Source organism: Symphalangus syndactylus, chromosome 3 (genome assembly GCF_028878055.3).
Source record: "Symphalangus syndactylus isolate Jambi chromosome 3, NHGRI_mSymSyn1-v2.1_pri, whole genome shotgun sequence".
NCBI classification, from domain to species: Eukaryota; Metazoa; Chordata; class Mammalia; order Primates; family Hylobatidae; genus Symphalangus; species Symphalangus syndactylus.
The window spans coordinates 73,803,289-73,821,293 of NC_072425.2; the positions used below are offsets into that span (position 1 = coordinate 73,803,289).

The 18,005-nt window shown below is 37.4% G+C and overlaps 1 protein-coding gene and 1 long non-coding RNA gene across 24 annotated transcripts in view; one reads left to right on the forward strand and one right to left on the reverse strand.

Annotated features, from left to right (window-relative positions):
- Positions 1-2,483, reverse strand: part of LOC129479338 (uncharacterized) — a 49,935-nt gene extending 47,452 nt beyond the window's left edge. Inside the window, exon 1 of the long non-coding RNA XR_008656646.2 lies at positions 51-2,483. This is a non-coding gene — a long non-coding RNA (uncharacterized lncRNA). The remainder of the gene's footprint in view (positions 1-50) is intronic.
- The window catches only part of TRPM3 (transient receptor potential cation channel subfamily M member 3), a 943,194-nt gene that overhangs the window by 795,872 nt on the left and 129,317 nt on the right, over positions 1-18,005 (forward strand). The gene's annotated exons all lie outside the window — the stretch shown is intronic.

Sequence of the window (18,005 nt, forward strand, 5' to 3'; positions counted from 1 at the left end):
TCTTAGCCAAGCTCCCACTCCTACCCACAGTCCCTGCGTGTGGTACTTACCACAGTGAGCCAGTGAGATGATGGCCATATTCACAGCATCCCTACTCCCTGATTGCAAATTGTTTGACCTCATTGAGCCACAGTCTCCCCATCTATAAGATAGAAATAATAATAGTAATACACAGTTGTAACAATTTTAATTGATAATGCAAGCAAAACACTTAACAAAATATCTGGGATATCTGTTTAATAGATGATGGCCTGACTGATAATGATGACGCCAAACTAGAAATAAGGATCACACCTGTTTTACTTACCACAATGTACTCATATACACAGTGCCTGGCATAGAGTCGGAATTCAGTATATATTTGTAACTTCTGAATGAATGATCAACAGGTTTTGGCTCAGATTAGATAACCTTAAATCCTAATTCTTTACTGGCTGTGGCCAGTTAACCAAGTTATCTAACCTCTGTGTGCCTCAATTCCCTTCCCTGCGAAAAGGGAAATCAATTAAACCTCTCCCATATGGTTTGATATAAGGGACACATGAGATGGTTATAGCTAGCTGTTTAAGGGCAGACAGTCTACTCTGCCTTCTTTATGGTAAATACTTAACACATAATCGTTCTATACTCTTTCCCTTCTGAAACAGGTTTTAAAAATTCCTAGGGCATTAGGATATCCCCCATATTCAAAATCCATCAAAATTGTAAAATGCCAAATTGAAAGGACTCATAAATTTGAAAAAAAACAAAAACAGCGGAAAACCTGTAGCATACATGTGAGAATCCAGAACAGACCACAGAAAGGAATTTAATCTAGAAAGTGGTTAAGCACATGCTAAGCTACCTTAAAATAAAATTATTTTTCTTGCAGGTTTATTTTTATGGAAATCCAAATAGATCTCAGTCCAATAACAGACTGATAACAATTTTAACAATTTTAGACACATTTGTTTGTCTCTAACAGGAGAATTCAATAAAAGAACTTAAGTCCCTTAATTCCTTTTATTTGTACAGTGCTTTATAATTCACAAAGCATGTTTATACAAGTTTTATCATTAATTTTCACAACTCTGTGGAATGGTTACCAGATAATTTACCTCCAAACTGGCACTTTCTTGGGCATGAAAGTTGGCAGTATTAATACTTATGCCAGAACACCTGGAATGAATCAGAATATCCAGGCAAACTGGTAGGTATGATCAAACCCCATCTTCCAATAGAAATTTCCAGAGAAATTTCACCTGTGACTTTCACAGTGTCATACTATCTCACACCCCACCACCACCACCACCCATTCTCCCATTAGTCACCTCCATTTAAGAGTTAAACAGGCTGGCACAGTGGCTCACTTCTGTAATCTTAGCACTTTGGGAGGCCAAAGCAGGAGGATAGCTTGAGCCAAGCATTTTGAGACCAGCCTGGGAAACATAGTGAGATGCCATGCCTACAACAAAAATTTTTTAAATAGCCAGGTATAGTGATGCACACTTGTAGTCCCAGCTACTCGGGAGGCTGAGGTGAGAGGATCGCTTGAGCCCAAGAGGTTGAGGCCACAGTGATCACACCACTGCATTCCAGCTTGGGCAACAAAGGGAGATGCTGTCTCAAAAAAAAAAAAAAAGAAAAAAAATGAAGCCACTTCTCTTTTCAGACAGAGTAGTTCATCCCTGTCCTCTGATATTTTGACCCCTGTCCTCAAGGTTCATTTATTCTAAGCAGGCTTGCAGGATATTTTTGCAAAGTTAGTACTCTTCCTAGGCAGAGTTCCAGTGGCATTTCACAGGAGAGAGTGGTTTCTTCAGCTTCTTTCATATAGGTAGTAAGTGAGAGAATGGGGCCTGGACTCCCATCTCTCCTCAGAAGATGAGAGCATGGTGTTCTTTGCTTCAGGGTCATAACCAGGAGAAAAGCTGCAACATGAAGACTCAAGTGCTTGCAAGGACCAAGAACACCAGGGTTCCCCAGTCTCAAGTCTTAGGACATTCCTAGAAGATTTTTCAAGATTATGAACATATCCATAATATTGTCTCACTGTGAAATCTGAAAGCTGAATAGAGTTATAAGGATTTAGGGAACTGAGAGGTGTCTGCTGATGTTTGAAGGAAGAACTGGAATCCAGGTTTTCAGATACCCAGGTCAATTATTTTTCCCCTGCACCATGCAGCCAGTTCTGATGGCAGCTGTGGTCACCCCCAGCCCCCTAGTTACACAGAAGCTGGGCATCCTTGTGCTCTGTAACTTTCTCATGCCTCAGAACTGGTACAGAATCAGAGCTCATTGTGTTTAGTGATCTACACAGTAAGCTAATTGCCATCCCAACACTTCTGAGCTCCTCTTGGCTTGTGAGGAACTCATCACTGCCGACTTCCCAGCAGGGCTATTGAATCATACTTTTCTTTCTTGGCTTGCTTCAGGGCAATGAATCAGCTTCATTCATTAAATCAATTGCTGCCTAGTCTGCATTACATAATCACAGCGATTGATAGCAGCACAATTCTGAAATAAGTAGCTTACATTAATAAAATTATGTTCCTCCTGGCTAAGCATGAAAAAATAGATATAACAACAGTAAATCTAACATACAACAATAACAACTAATATAGGAGTTACTATGTTTCTAAGTATTAACTACTTTAATCCTCACAAATACCACAATGGGGCAGGTACTAGCAGTATCATCCATCTTACAATTGAGGAAACTGAGGCATGGAGAGGCTAAGTATCTTGGCCAAGGTCACATGCTAGAAGTTCATGGAATCTATACATGAACCCAGTTTGTCTGAGTCCAGAACACTTGCTCTGCATTGATGGCCATGATTGACTGTTAAGGACCACCCCCATGTCTGACATGTTTGGGACAGTAAATGATGACTAAACTTTTCTTGATGCATGAAATAGTACAGACAAACTACCAGATAAATATAGTCCACTACACACAAGAATCTACTATCATTCTCTTCTGGACCCCTCCAAACAAGCACGACCAGTTTTATATTAAAAGGATTAGGGCAGAAACCATATTTCATGCTCACCACACTGGTTTCTCTTATTATACACTGGAAGACTAACTATCCCAGCCTCCTTTGCAGAGAAGTTTGGGGCCATGTGAGTGTGCTTCAACCAATGGGATGTGATCAGAAGTGATGTGTGGCATTTCTAACATGGAAAATGAGAAGCAGATAAGAATGGAGAACAACAGACCAGAAAACAAACCTGAATATTAAGCTGATATCAAACTGACTTACATTTCAAAATGCTCAAAAGGCCCAGAAATTGGGGCATCCAGAAACTCAAAAAGAGAGAGTGAAGGGAGAGAAAGTATAAAAGATTTATTGTCTTTTTTAAGAAGCAGACAGAATGCCATATCCTCTCCTCTACTCTGCAAAGCCCACTCCAATCAAAAGGTAAATATTTATTCTCTAGTGAGAGTAAAACAGATTTTCTGGTCTAGGGGTACCAGGTACAAAGTGAGACCTAGGCCACAACACTGAAAGAGAGCCATGCAGGGGGAAGGAGATGAAATCAATTAATGTATATTAGATGCTGAGACCTCAGCCCTCTTCCCCAACTTCATTCCCAGTGTGCTGGCAGCTTGGTCTTTATCCTCCAGGCAAAAGATTGGAAGGAGCCTTTTCTGTAAACTTTGATCTTCCCAAGAAATAAGACCTAAAGACACTCACACAAAAGATTTCCCAGATAAGAAGCCCAACCAGTTTATCTAACCATTAAGTTCACAGTTGATCATTTCCACTTAAGTTCTCGGGGCTTCCAGTCAGCACTCTGTGTCCACTCTTAAATATGAACAGATAACCAAGGATTGCCAAAAACATAGGAAAGACCTCTAACATAGATGAGAGAGAGAGACAAACAGCGAGATGCAGTGTGGAGCAAACAGAGCTACGTAGGGAGAAGGAAACTCACCAACACTGTCATTAATAGCCTCAGAGAAATCAAAGAAAATGTTTTAAGCATTAAAAAAAGAACAACATCCTATAAAACACTCAATTTTTTTAAGAACTAGAAAGAGTTTCGGGGAATTAAAAATAGGATAGCATTAATACAAAATTAAGAGAATAATCAAAAGATAAAATTGAAATACTCTTCCAGAAAGTAGAGACAGGAAGAATAAAAGAGAGAATGGTGGATAAAAAAATCAATGCAATAATTCCAGAAAATGTCCCAGAACTCCAGAACATACATTTCCAGGTTGTAAGAAACTACTGAGTGAAAATAATCCTATACCAAGTCATACTATCATAATATAGAAGAACACGGGAGCAAGAGAACAGGGGAAAAGAGAGAAAGTGAGAGCTTCCAAAGAGAAAAAGTGGGTCACATGCAAAGAACTAGGAGCTAGAATGCTTTGGACTTCCAAACCACAGTGCAGAAAGCTATTATACAACTTTGCAATTCCTTAAAAGTTCTGAAGACATTTATTTTCAATCTAGACCTATATCTAATATACCGGTCACTTGTGAAGGTAAAATAAAGATATTGGCAGGCATTAGGTGCCCGGAAAAAAACATTTTCCGCGGATGTTTTTCTTCAGAAACTACTGGAGGATGTGCTCTACCAAAATGAAAGAGGAAACCAAAAAATAATAAACAAATACAGAACACAGAACAGAAGAAATAGGAGCTTCAACACAAAACAGAGGAGTTGGAAATTCCCTGGATCATGAAGAAGGGAGACCCAAGGTGATAGTTGTGCCCCCAGGAGCTTAGGAGGCAAAAGCAAGAGCTGGCAGACCTTCCTAAGGCTTCTGCCTGGAACTGGCATCATGTCACCCTGCTGCATTCTATTGGCTACAGCCAGCCACCAGGCCAGCCCAGATTCTGCATGAGAGGAGATGTCACAAGAGTATGAACACTGGGAGCTACGGTTCCTTGGAAGCCATCTTCAAAGACCGACTACCAGAGAGAACCAATCTAATCCTCTGGTTGCCTCTGTGGAAAGAGGAATGGGGCATTGAGGCTTGTAATTTTTATACCAAATCTTGCGGGAATAGAAGACTCTCAACTCTGTGCATGTATAACTTTGGTAAAAATAAAGCATATATGGTCCCTGAATTTCCCAGAACTCAATGAAAGAAACAGAATGAGTAAAAGAAAAAGGAAGGAACAGAAGGTTGAAAATCATTAATTGCAATAATTCCAGAAAATATACCAGAACTTCAGGACATAGGTTTCCATAGACTCTTTTCCATAAAAATATGGGGAACGCAGTTATTTTTACATATCCAGCTGTGTAAATGAATTCCTTTTTGTCATAAGTAAGCAGAATAGCCCAATTGAATGGCTTTTCTTTTACTCCCTCGGTTTTATGTTAGTAACATGTTTCTCAGCTTTGCATATTGTGTATAAAACAGACACACTCATGCAGTTCTCTGTTAACATGTTCATGGGAGACCTGCAAAGTACTGACTGATTTATGGCAGAGAGGGCACAATAAAGAGAATGCGTCTATTTGGATAGGTTGACAAAATGAAGCAAATACCCTGGTGCTTTCCAATGTTATTCGTCATAAGGCCATATAATTTCAGTGGTCCTTTCTGCTTGCACATGAGAATATAGTGGCAATATTTGCTGCAGAAAATCCTGGCCAAGATCACCAAGGAGACAGGGTACATATTTAATTACCTGACTTTGTGAGGTTTCTATATAGCTTTGATTTATCAAAGTCTAATACCCTAACTCTGAAAATGAAACTAAGAACAGTTCTTCAGAGTGAGTGAGTTCTTACACAGAAAACACAGACTCAATAGGTAAGAGGAAAAAACAAACAATGCTGAATTACCACTTCCTGCCATCCCTAGACCCGGGAAGAGGAAGAGTTCAGCTCCCACTCCAGGCAGGGTGCAATCCTGAGAAGAGAAGTGGCCTTTAGTTTCTGAGGTGCTGTCGGCCAGCCCTGACCTGTCAGGACAGGCGCTACAATTCCATCAGCAGCTTGTGTCAGGTGCCACTGGAGAATCCAGAGTGATGTCCTGTTAGACCAGGCAGCCCTGGGAGGGCATGGACAGGTAGTTTCCTAGGCTGGCGCGGTGGCTCATGCCTATAATCCCAGAACTTTGGGAGGCCGAGGGGAATGGCTCACTTGAGGTCAGGAGTTCTAGACCAGCCTGGCCAACATGGTGAAATCAGTCTCTACTAAAACTACAAAAATTAGCCAGGGGTGGTGGTGTGCTCCATAATCCCAGCTACTTGGGAGACTGAGGCACGAGGATCACTTAAACCTGGGAGGCGAAGGCTGCAGTGAGCCAAGATCATGCCACTGCACTCCAGCCTAGGCAACAAAGCCAGACTCAGTCTCCAAAAAAAAAAAAAACTACTCTCCTAATTGGGTGTGGTTGTGGCAGCTCTCATGGAGAATCCCCCGTGTCCATGGCCTAGGCTACCTGGGGATAAATACACAACAAATTCTCTCAAATTAAGTTCCTTCAGAGCAATCACATTCTTAAAATCTAAACAGAGCACCTGTATCTAGATTAAGACTCTTGCACTGCAATAAATTTACATCCTCTTGTTTATATCTTATCCTTTACAAGCTTAAACTCACTTAGGGAAGTGTCTGAAAATAAAGCCTCAATAGAAGGTAGCGTTTGGTTGACTCCCTGATTTCTGCCAGAGAACCATTTCTAACACTGATCAGCAATTCTATGTGTACAAGCCCTGGGCAATTTAGGGCTGTCTGTACTTAATTCTGAAAATTAGGGATTTAGTACAGAGCATCTTTTTATGAAAATTCAATGATACCTAATTATTCTCATTAACTATAGCAGAAATCAAACTAATAACCTGGCTGGTAACTCTTCTCCATCCAGGAGTGTCTGCATGGCAGTGGCATTATTTACCTGCTAAGTTTATTAACTTATCATTATTAATTTGGTAAATTTATTGTTGGAAATATGTAAAACACTAAAAATATTTGTACAGTGCCTTAATAACATAATATTATCTATTTAATCTTCAAAGTGATCCTTTGAAGAAGATATTATTGACATCATTTTATTCATGAAGAAACTAAGTCTTGGAGACGTTAAGTAACTTTCCCCAGCTTCTACAAATAATAAATAAAATCAGTGCCCTTTCTCTTTCACCCAAATAAGTTGTCATGGACCATATTTTTACTTGCCACTCAACTGCTATCCAGTAAAGAGTAACCAGAAACAGATCAGAATTGAGTCAGACAGCTGCCATTTGGCTTAGATCTTATTCAGTTCTTCAAGAAGCCAGTGTGTATCCATCCTAATACCAGAGATAAATTACCTAATCCCTGGCACACCTACTGTGTACAAAGCATTAACTTAAGTGCTACAAAGTCTTTGAAGATGTGTAAAACAATCTTAAAATATGGTAGAAGTAGAGATCATAATATAAAGTACAAATAAAATATGAAAAAGCTCAAATGAAAGAGACTCCTGGATTCAGGGGAAATAGTGGCAATGAAAAGGAAAATAATAACAATATAGTGTCAAAGATCTGATAAATTATTATAACCAGTATAGTGAGGGTATGGTGAGACATTCATTCACTTGCTCATTCATAATTTGTGAACACTCAGTAGTTATTTTTTAATTAATTTTATTTCAATTGTTTTTGAAGTATGGGTGGTTTGGGTTGAACATGGTTAAGTTCTTTAGTGGTGATTTCTGAGATTTTAATGCACCCGTCACCTGAGCAGTGTACACTGTATCCAATATGTAGTCTTTTATCCCTCACCCCACTCCCAATCTTCCTCTCCAAATCCCCAACATATGTTATATCATTCGTATGCCTTCACATCCTCATAGTTTAGTTCCCCTTATGAGTGAGAACATACAATATTCAGTTTTCCATTCCTAAGTTACTTCACTTGGAATAATAGCCTCCAGCTCTATCCGAGTTGCTGCAAAAGATAATATTTCATTCCTTTTTATGGCTGAGTAATATTCCGTGGTATATACATACTGCATTTTCTTTACCCACTCATTAATTGATGGGCACTTATGTTGCTTCCATATCTTTGCCATTGTGAATTGTGCTGTAATAAATATATGCATGTAGCTGTCTTTTTCATGTAATGACTTATTTTCCTTTCCTAGATACACAGTAGCAGGATTGCTGGATTAAATGGTAGATCTACTTTTAGTTATTTAAGGAATCCACATACTGTTTTCTATAGTGGTTGTACTAATTTATATTCCCACCAGCAGTGTAAAAGTGTTTCCTTTTCACCACATCCACACCAACATCTATTGTTCTTTGACATTTTAATTATGGCCATTCTTGCAGGAGTAAGCTGGTGTCTTATTGTGATTTTGATTTGCATTTCCATGAGAATTAGTGATGTTGAACAGTTTTTCATATGTTTGTTAGCCATTTGTATATCTTCTTTTGAGAAGTGTCTATTCATGACCTTTACCCACTTTTTGAAGGGATTATTTGTTTTCTTCTTGCTGATTTGAGTTCCTTGTAGATTCTGGATTCTAGACATTTGTTGGATGCATAGTTTGTGAATATTTTCTCCCACTCTGTGGGTTGTTTGTTTACTCTGTTATTTCTTTTGCCATGAAGAAGCAACTTATTTTTGTTTTGTTGCATTTGCTTTTGGGCACTTAATCATGAATTCTTTGCCTAAGCCAATGTCCAGAAGAGTATTTTTAATGTTATCTTCTAGAATTTTTATGATTTCAGATCTTAGATTTAACTATTTGATTCATCTTGAGATGATTTTTATATAAGGTGACAGATGGAGAATCCAGTTTTATTCTTCTACATGTGGCTTGCCAGTTTTTCCAGCACCGTTTATTGAATAAGGAGTCCTTTCCCCAGTGTATGTTTTTGTATGCCTTGTCAAAGATCAGGTGGCTGTAAGTATTTGGCTTTATTTCTGGGTTCTCTATTCTGTTCCGTTGGTCTATGTGCCTATTTTTATACCAGTACTCTGCGGTTTTGGTAACTATAACCTTGTAGTATAACTTGAAGTTGGGTAATGTGATGCCTTTATATTTGTTCTTTTAGCTTAGTATTGCTTCGGCTATGTGGGCTCTTTTTTGCTTCCATATGAATTTAGGATTGTTTTCTCTAGTTCTGTGAAGAATGATGGTATTTTGATGGGAATTGCATTGAATCTCTAGATTGCTTTGAGCACTACAGTCATTTTCACAATGTTGATTCTTCCCATCTATGGGCATGGAATTTATTTCCATTTGTTTATTTCACTTATGTTTCTTTCAGCAGTGTTTTGTAGGGTTTTTTTTGGTAGAGATCTTTCACCTCCTTACGTAAGTATATTCCTAAGGTTTTCTTTTTATTGCAGCTGTTGTTCTTGATTTGATTCTCAGCTTGGCCGTTTTTGGTGTATTCCAGTGTTACTGATTTTTGTACATTGATTTTGTATCCTGAGACATTACTGAATTTGTTTATCAGATCTAGGAGTTGTTTGGATGAGTTTTTAGGGTTTTCTAGGTATGCAATCATATAATCTGTGAACAGTGATGGTTTGACACCCTCTTTTCTGATTTGGATGCCTTTCATTTCTTTCTCTTGTCTGATTGCTCTGGTTAGGACTTCCATACTAAGTTGAATAGAAGTGGTGAAAGTGAGCATCCTTGTCTTGTTCCTGTTCTCAGGGGGAATGCTTTCAACTTTTCCTAATTTAGTATGACATTGGCTGTGGGTTTGTCAGATATGGCTTTTATTACTTTAAAGTAAGTCCCTTCTATGCCCATTTTTTGAGGGTTTTTTTCAAAAAGTGATGCTAGATTTTATCAAATTATTTTTCTGCATCTATTGAGATGATCATATGGTTTTTGTTTTTAATTCTGTTTATGTAATGTATCACACTTATTGACTTGCATATGTTAAACCATTCCTGCATTCCTGGTATGAAATCCACTTGATAATGATGCATTATCTTTGTGATATGCTGTTGGATTTAGTTCACTAGTATTTTGTTGAGGATTTTTGCATCTATGTTCATCAGGAATATTGGTCTGTAGTTTTCTTTTTTTGACATGTCCTTTGCTGGTCTTGGTATTAGGGTGATACTGGCCTCATAGAATGATTTAGGAAAGATTCCCTCTTTATCATTTGGAATAGTTTCAGTAGGATTGGTACCAATTCTTCTTTGAATGTCTGGTAGAATTCAATTGTAAATCCATCTGGTCCTGGACTTTTTTTGTTGGCATTTTTTAAATACTTATTCAATCTTACTGCTTGTTATTTGTCTTTTCAGGGTTTCTATTTCTTCCTGAATTAATCTAGGAGGGTTGTATATTTTCAGGAATGTATTCACTTATAGATTTTCTAGTTTGTGTGTGTAAAGATGTTTATAGTAGCCTTAATGAACCCCAAATATCTGAGACAGGTCTCAGCTAATTTAGAAAGTTTATTTTGCCAAGATTGAGGTTGTGTGCCCATGACACAGTCTTAGCAAATTCTGAGGACATATGATCAGAGCATAGTTTTGTTTTATATATTTTAGGGAGACATGAAACATCAGTCAACATATGTAAGATGAAAATTGTTTTGGTGCAGAAAGTCGGGACAACTTGAAGCAGAGGCAGGATAACTCAAAGCAGAGAGGGGGCTTCTAGGGCATAGGTAGATAAGAGACAAATGGTTGCGTTCTTTTGAGTCTCTGATTAGCCTCTCCAAAGGAGGTAATCAGATATGCATTTATCTCAGTAAGCAGAGGGGTGACTTTGAATAGAATGGGTGGCAAGTTGGTCCTAAACAGTTCCCAGCTTGACTTTTCCCTTTAGCTTAGTGATTTGGAGGCCCCAAGATTTATTTTCCTTTCACATATTCCCCCTTTTCTTTAAAATCTTTCAGAGAAAACATTTTAGAAGAAAAGGAGTCTCTGATCTCAGGTTTCATCTGATCTCTTATGGCTACAATGGTTTATTCCTAGACAGGTAGTCCCAAGTTGTTAGGAAAGCTCATTTTTAGCAGGTTGTTAAGTCTCATGTCCTGTGAAGAGAAAATAGGGGGAAAAGGGTGAAAAACAACAACAGATAAAAGAACAATCTTGGAAAATCAATATAGGCCACATTACTCTGAAGTCGATACATCAGTAGGCAGGTATGAAAGTGGCTTATATATGTAAATAGGTTACCATTATTTTCTTCTGAAGTTTAAGTTGTCTAGCTTCAGTTCACAGGGCTTTATGAAAGCACAGCTTAGTTTTTGGTGACTCCAAATTAAGAAAAATGAGGAAAAAAGAAGGAAAAATATTAACATTATTTTGAAGACTTGTAGCCAAGAAAAATTAGAATTCAGTCCAAATTGTAGGAAATAATAAAAATTGAAAAACATTAGACAAGACTAGAATCTAACAACAGGTGTACTATAGTTTTTGAAACATAATTTTTCTCTCTTCAGTTTCCTATTTTTACTAAAGACAAATCATAGTAGGACAGATTTGCTTGATTATACTTGGCCTGGTTATTTGTATACAGTGCTGCAAGAATAATTATTTTTTACATAGGCTTTTATATTGGCTTTAATGGAACTTTGTTCCATAGAAGGAATCTCAGATAAGACTTTGTAAAAACCCAACCCAGCCATGGATTTGTACCATCAAATACCTATGAGTTGGGTGAATTCCTCTCCTCTTGAGGTCCCAACATAAAACTTGGGGCTCCTAGGCCTATCAGAAAGTGAGATTCTTTACTTACCACAGGTCAGGAACCCTGTACAGGGACTGTGTAAACAAGATATGAAGCCAGTTTTCCCAAGGGGCTTTTATTGGCTCCATAAGTCAAGTTCAATTCCTTAAAGAAAAGCACACCATTCCAGTCAAAGCCTTGGTAAAATAACCAGGTTCTCCAGTTGTGTCCTATTACAAATGAGAACAGATTCTTATTACACTTATTCAAATACCTATATTGCCATAAGTTAAGAATACTCACAAATAGTTTCCAAATTCTGAAGAAATCAGGTAGAGAGAAAAAAATATGCTCCAAATTTTGTTCATAGGAGTATACTAACTTCTTAAAAGCTGTCAATGGCCGGGCGCGGTGGCTCACGCTTGTAATCCCAGCACTTTGGGAGGCCGAGGCGGGCGGATCATGAGGTCAGGAGATCGAGACCACAGTGAAACCCTGTCTCTACTAAAAATACAAAAAATTAGCCGGGCGCGGTGGCGGGCACCTGTAGTCCCAGCTACTTGGAGAGGCTGAGGCAGGAGAATGGCATGAACCCGGGATCGCGCCACTGCACTCCAGCCTGGGCGACAGAGCGAGACTCCGTCTCAAAAAAAAAAAAAGCTGTCAATGACTCAGAAGAAAAGTTTTCTTGACTCTGAGAAAAAACAAAGGATCAGCAACATTTTAAACCAAAAGTCGAAAAGATTACTTCAATCTTCTATTAGTTCAGTCCATGCTGTTAATTCCTGTTCTGCTTGATATTCATGAACATTTCGGCTCTCCATGAGTCCTGAAAGTTTTTTCTCTATTCTGATGTCACAATCTCCAAAGTTATCAGAAACCTGTGTTCCAAAGCACCTGTTAGAGTTTTATAGCTGATTATAAAACCACCTTCTAAAGAGGACCAAAACAAGACAACAATTGTCCATGGATGACAAAAAGTTTTAAGGCAGCCATAGTCAAAGACACAATTGACAAGGAAATTTGTTACCTCTGTAGCACACAAAAATTTAACATAACGATTATAATTATTACTGATAATGTACACTAAGTCATATCATAATTATAGAAGTTTCTTATAATTTTGAAACACATACCAATAACATATTTGTACAATTACAGCCCAAAGAAAACCAAACACCATTTCATATTTGACAATGCTTCCTGTATAATTTTTATACCAAATAAGCCAAATTATGTCATTTTTGGACTTTAGGGAGGCTAATATCTTAGAGGATTAATTAGATCAGAAAAATACATAATTTATAATTTGATTTTGGAAAGTTTGTCAAATACCAAAGGTTTAAAACACTTGATATCACAGGTCATTGTAAAATAAGTCACTCATTCGACCAAAGTGATAACTCAAGGATTTCAAAAAAGAACAGGTTATAACCTTCATTCTTTGGGAGAGGAGACTTAATTTTCCAAACAATAAGCCCTAATAAAACAGCATGAAGCTAATTAAATTTGTTTTTCAAAATTTTGTAAACAATCTATAAAATTGCAATCAACGATAAGATATAAATTCCATAAGCCTTTCATAACCTTTATTAGGGAGTCAGTTAATGCTTCAAGAAAACCTTGTTAATCTGTTACAGGGGCCCATAGGCTGGTCTTGCATCAGTGTGCCTTTGACATTAATGATTGATTTATAGAAACTGAATTTATTTTCTCTCTCATAATTGGCCCTTACAATCACACACTCACCTCTTCTGCAATAGTCCCTGGGCCTTGAGGATTGAATCGCTTTAATTTCTGGCCCTGTGTCTCCAGAATGCAGTTTACTTTAATTGGCGTCTTCTACTAGACCTGAAGATGTGAATTAATTGCTGTCAGTGTTTAAGATTTAGCAGGAATTCGTGTCCTTTTTAGCCTCAGGAGTAAAAGCCCTGTAACTCAATGTCAAAGCATTTTAAAAGCACATACAGAAAGATACACAGTGTAATAATCTTAATTTAAAAAAAATTTTTTAATCTCAGATTTTTTCCTGTGCAAACTAAACTTAATAATAATGGCATAGGAATTGTTTCAATAAACCATAAAATCTGTCAGGCCAGTTAGGCTAGTTACCAAAAGGCAAAAGAAAAGATCTTCTACAGTGCACCAAATATTATATTGGAAGAAAACATTTCCTTTAGACCTTTAAGAAAACATTGTTAGCATCAGGCCACAACAAACAGAAATCTGGGAAAAACAACTTATATGAGCTGTAAATGAGTTGTTAGTATTTCATGGCCTTTAAAAGGGGAGAAAAAAGCAAAAATAGTGAGATGCAATAAAAGTTGAACTTTGGGTTAAAAAAATAAGATATTACAATTTAAGAGTAAATACGTTCCTTAAGAAAATTTCATTGTTCTAACCAATTATTTAGTGTACAAGCTTTTTTTTTTCAACCTCAAGCCCAATGTGTAGAAAGACCATTATAATTTCCCTTTAATTACAGACTACTTAATCATATAAAAGGTTTGTGGGTTTTTTATGTATATAAATCCTCTTATTGTGACTTACACAGACCGTTCATGATATTCTTGGACTTTCTGGTTTGTCCTAAACGCCCCTCTTTCTTAAACAACCAGTCATTTTATTCTAGGACTACATTTACCATATAAGATTCTTTCTCATATAAAATATTTCTCTTTAAGCTTTCTTACCAAAAAAAAAGCTATTTTTTATAACTTTCTTTACATCTCTCTTATTTCCTGGTTCATTTTTGCTTTTTTTATACATAACCTTTAAATAAGCTTTGAATGAGACAAAAATTGTTCACCTTTTTAGAAAGGACACACTTTTTTTGAAAGAATGTTTTCCTACAATTTATTTTCATTGGAAAATACCCAAATAATGAAATATCTATTATTTAATCTAATACAACTTTAGATTCTAAATTATGATGAGTTTGTCTACAAGTGCTTACATTTGCCTAATTATTTTAATTGTTTACCTAGATTATTTATGAAAATTTCAATAGTCATCATTTAAAGTTATGGACCGCCACTGCAAAATTATAACTGAGACAGTGACAAAGATCTAATCTAACTGACTCCATCTGGCTTCTAACCTCCAGGCTGTTCTCATTCATTCCTGGGCATAGGCCAAACTATTAACAACTTTGGAAGGAAGTTATAGTTTAGCTTTGAAACAAAGATGGTAACAGTCTTTTCCCAAAACAAATCTTACTGCCTGTGGACTAGACCGCCTAAAGCCACAAGATTAGAAGTTATGGTAATCTTACTAAATTCAAGATGTAGCTGTTTTCATTAAACCAATATGAGTGTCTTATTTATTAAAAATTACATGAACAAAAATCATTCTGTCTTGGGCTGGGTTTATAATTTTGTAACCCCTATGACAAATGTTGACAACTTATAGTATTTGGCAGGAATTAGTATAAAATTGCTTGATTAATAAATGAAAACAAAAATGTATGCTGGGAATTCTTAAGACATTTCTAATATTACCTTACCAATAATTTTAAAGCCAGGTTATTTATTAAGGAGTTTGCTTAAGTTATGTAAACTTGAAAAAGCATTTAACTAGACTTTACTTTTTCTGATAAGGTATTGATTCAAGCACTTTTATTTTCTTAAGCCAATTAATTGGAGCGCTTTTATATGTTTTCAGTAGTGAAACATTGTGTACACAACATATAAATACATAGAGGTATTAGGCATGCCAATAAAAATATATCTTATAGATTCAAAAAGAGCTTTTTTCCTACCTTAGACTTCCAAATTCTTTTAAATTATTAAAACTGTTTCACTAACCTAGGCAGTTGTCAGCTAAATAGCTTTAAATTTGCATATTGAAGGAAACAACTCAGGTGAAAATCAAATAGCAAAATTTACATTATAAGGTACAAAGAGAAAAAGTCTAGTGTACTAGACTTTTTCTGGTGTACTAGAAGGAAATTAAAACATATTTAATTGCCAATTAAACATAAAATTATAGAAACTGTAAAGGCCTTTTAAATATATACACACACACATATAAACACGCACACAAAGATCCTATAACTTTTACTTTAGAACTTAGCCATGAGATAAATACAAATTCACTGGCTTGCAAACAAAAAACCTGTTGGAGCCAAACAGTGGTTTTTTACCTTAATAGAAAAATAATAGCAGATTTAAAGCAGGCTGAAAAGAAAATAGAGAAAAAAGAGAACTTAGGAACTCCAAAGTTTGCAGGTCAACCTTAGGGCTCTTTTTCCTTAATGGGAATATGCACAAAGACCATATTATTTTCATTTTCTTTTCTTTCTTTTTTTTTTTTTTTTTTGAGACAGAGTCTCACTCTTTTGCCCAGGCTGGAGTTTAGGGGCATGATCTCAGCTCACTGCAACCTCTGCCTCCGGATTCAAGTGATTCTCCTGACCCAGCCTCCTGAGTATCTGGGATTACAGGCACAAGCCACCACACCTGGCTAATTTTTGTATTTTTAGCAGAGACAGGGTTTCACCATGTTGGTCAGGCTGGTCTCGAACTCCTGACCTTTTGATGCACCCAACCTGGGCTCCCAAAACGCTGTGATTACAAGCATGAGCCACCACGCCTGGCCATTACTTCCATTTTACATAAAGTCTGGCAGGTAGAAGTGCCACAAAACCTACAGAGTGTTTCACGCCTGTAATCCCAGCAATTTGGGAGGCTGAGGTGGGCAGATCACGAGATCAGGAGATCGAGACCATCCTGGATAACGCAGTGAAACCCCGTCTCTACTAAAAATACAAAAAAATTAGCCAGGCTTGGTGCAGGTGCCTGTAGTTCCAGCTACTCAGGAGGCTGAGGCAGGAGAATGGCATGAACCCAGGAGGCAGAGCTTGCAGTGAGCCAAGATCAGGCCACTGCACTCCAGCCTAGGTGACAGAGTGAGACTCTACCTCAAAAAAAAAAAAAAAACACACACACCTACAGAGTGCTTAAAAAGGAGTCATTTTCCTTGTTTACTCCTCATTCTTAGATTATTTGTTTCCCACTGTTTTTCTTAAAATGAGGAATTGAACTGTGGCCTAGGGTTTTTGTGTGGTGGATCAATGTGTGCTGCTTGTGAGCAGGACTCCACAGTGTGTCACCACTGGATCATTTCCACTCTCATATGTCTCAGTTTCTCTCTCCAGAGGTCCATGACCTCTGAGAGGGCTCAAAACACCAAGTGATCAGCCCTTATGTGTGTTTTCTGCACAAGCCTTTTTTTAAATAAATTTTTGTTGGGGATTTCCCTGTAAGGGCCACTGCACATTATGGGAGGTCAATGCACCAGACACTTCCACAAGGCCCCCAGTCACCCAGGGGCACATTTTGGCTGGGAGGAGCGACTGCCCTTTCTCTTCAAGGCTGAGAAAACTCAGTCCCTCATTTACCTGTAAAAACAACAGTTCAGTTCCTCACACAAACACACACAGACAGCTGAATTGAGATTAATTTTGGGAGAAAAAGCAATAGAGAAGATGCTTTAGAATACATCTCTGAACTAGAATTAGGATCCTTAAACAACAACTTACAAGGAAGAAAAAAAAAAAACAGCCAAGACCACCTCCTGTAAACTGTGCTTAGCCACCCCTAAGTTTGGAGCTCTCAGTGCCATTACACACACCAAGGTCAAATCTTCTCACAGTACAAGGTAATTTCTGGTACCCCCAAAGCCAAAGATGTCAAGTCATACAATATAGGAAAACAGAACTTTAGACCTAAGAAGAATCCACCCATGACTCTCGAAACTCCACAAAGAAAACAGAACACCCCAAAAGGGGTGAGTGGCACCTTTTTTCTGAATTCTTTACAGGAGTTCAAGTCATTAGAAGCCTTCTCCAGATTTTTTAGTACAGCAGATGGTGAAGGAGGAAAGAGGTATAGGGTGAAAGAAAAGTAAATGAAAGAACATCTGTTTGTTTGTTTTTAAGACAGGAAGCAAACCCAGAAACCAAGTGCATGGTTTTTTGGGTTTGTTTTGTATTGTTTTGTTTTCCTCTTTTGCAGCTGTGAGGAATTTTAGCCAAATTAGAGAGGCTTTGTTACCCATAATTTAGAATTCTCACTTGGATTTGACCAAGTTAGGTGGAGTTGGTCAAATCTAATGGGAGAAAGACTGAAACAACCAAAGAAACCCCAGTATGATCACTGACACTAATGATAAGGAAATATTTCAGATGGATGGGTTTTCATTGACTGTGTCCTATTGCATTTAGTTGCAACATTTACAAATAAAGTGTATTTGTGGGAATGAATTGAATCCCTAGGAAGGATATTTAATCCAGACAAAATTATTTTGATAAGACAAAAAAGATCCAAAGACCACAACAAGAAGAAATGTTCCTCAACATTGTTATAGGGAGGGGTGGCATTATCTCGTATATCATAAAGTCATGACACTA